Source organism: Aplysia californica, unplaced genomic scaffold (genome assembly GCF_000002075.1).
Source record: "Aplysia californica isolate F4 #8 unplaced genomic scaffold, AplCal3.0 scaffold00057, whole genome shotgun sequence".
Taxonomy (NCBI): Eukaryota; Metazoa; Mollusca; class Gastropoda; order Aplysiida; family Aplysiidae; genus Aplysia; species Aplysia californica.
Genome location: NW_004797327.1, coordinates 104,571 through 106,821, shown reverse-complemented (window position 1 = coordinate 106,821; position 2,251 = coordinate 104,571).

Below are 2,251 nucleotides of genomic sequence, written 5' to 3'. Positions count from 1 at the left end.
TGTGTGTGTGTGTGTGTGTGTGTGTGTGTGTGTGTGTGTGTGTGTGTGTGTAATATTCCCCTTTGGCCTAAAGACACTTCAGTCAGTAGCACTGCCCTGAGAAGGGGAGGGGGATGGCCCGTTTAGAACTCGCAATGCTCAACAGCTTAACATACACACGTACATGTATGTTATTCAGCTCAAGAGCTTAGGAACTTGACACCGCTCCATTTTAAACTCGCTTTATTGCAATTGTAATTCTAAATGTTTCTATGCCCTCTTCAACACAATTCAATTGATACCATTTAAGAATCGGGCTGCTTCGACTGTGTCTAGCAGGGCCAGCCAGGGCTGGTATGAATATCTTGACTCAGCAGAAAGACGGAGACACAAGATATACTGTCGCTTTTAATGGTAGTTGGCAGTTAATACTTCTAACTTTGTTATTAGCACATACCAGCATCATTCAGAGTGATCATAAAACACTCCAGGAGTTCAAAAAGAAATTCAAACAGCAAATTATAATCTTTCTTTAAGGAATTTGAAAATATTTCATGTTTTGGGGGTACAGAAGCAATTTTGACTCAATCCGGCCCGCGCTCTCGTTCAATCAGTTTATTGACTAAAGTGCTTATACTTTCATATAAGTACACTAACAATACAATCTGTGATCCTAAATGGGCTTTCATATACTTGAAGCCTCTAAAGAGATATTAAGGATACCGTCATAGCTATTGCTTGACACTATTAATTTTGGCATTTTCGCATCAACTGAACCACAAGATATACGGTCGCTCTTAAGGACAAGCGGGCTTACCCAGATTTCAAGGGTTTCCAGAAATCTTGACCTACACCAAAAGTGGGAATTGCCCCACCTATAGGAGGAGAAGTTTGGTTTTATTGGTGTGTATATTTGTTTGGTTATAGAGAAAACTCTCCTTGTCTTTAAAAGAAACTGAACAGGGGCAAACATGTTACCTTCGATTTTCTCAAAACAGCATTTTTCGGGATAGCCCCCTTGTGCTAATAAGTTATAATTGACCAACTATTCTCAAGTCGGTACCAAAATCGATCCAAGCACTCCACCAATGACGCCAATAAACTCGATTCAGAATAGATTACATTTAAACATTTGTGAACACACAAAAAAAGGAAAAGAAACCAAAGAAGAAAAAAAAAATCCTAATGGACACTAATAGATCTAGAAATCTGAAGTGTAGTTGTCATGAAACGTTTCCTTGTTTAGTTTTGTTGTTGGTTTTTTGTTGGGGATTGTTTTGATTTTTTGTTTTGTTTTGTTGGGGATTTTGTTGTTTTTTGCTTTGTTTTGTTGGGGAATTTTTTGTTTTTTGTTAAATTTTTAATCTTGTTGGGGATTTTTAAAAAAAATTTTGGGGGCTTGCTTTGTTGGGGATTTTTTTGGTCCTGCTTGGCTGTTGAAATTGGAGGGCAGAGCCGACGACTCAAACTACGTCATAAGTTTATGGGTTCCTCGGATTTACCAGAGAGGTCCCAACTTACGTGTGAGATGTGCGAGATTTATAATATGAGTCACGACGCAGTGAAATGAGACCCCCGGAAACTTGGGGGGTGTGTGGAATTATTAGTTTCCTCTGAAGGCTTGTTCATTTGTCTTGCGTTTGATGAAAATAAATACTCATTGATCTTGAACGCAAATCGAGATATTTGCAATTGAAGGAGGTGGGGGTCGCCTGGTTTCAGAGGTAAAATTAGAGAGAAAATGGCTGTCAATGTTTGGTTATTTCCAAAGATTGAGAGTCCGTGGAAACGGTAAAATTAACCTTTTCTTGTGCCTTTAATCAAAATCTTTAAGTACACCTACACAAGGATGTGTTCTTAAATGGACGTTAAAATAAGTGAAAATGTCCAAACAGTGGGAAAAATACCAGTTCCATCAATCGAATTATTTAGACGAGGGCCTCATTTCACCACGCCGCCTCACATACGTTTCGAAACATTCTGTCTCCTCATACGCACTCACTGACTCGGCACACACACTAACGCACGCCCTCGATAAATTAGTCTGAACAGAAAACGAGAACATGCAAAAAAGCTCATTTGGAGCGAGCATTAATTTTTTATTTTTTTTAAACGGACACGATCTGACGAGAGAAGAGAAGATTGAGAGCACTCAGGTGCCAAAGTTCCCTTCAACTCGCTGTCGGTGGCTTACATTCCGGGAACAAGTATCTTGGCTGTTGGAGTGTCAATGACGTTAGTGTGTGTTTGTGGGGAGGTGGGGGTGGGGGGT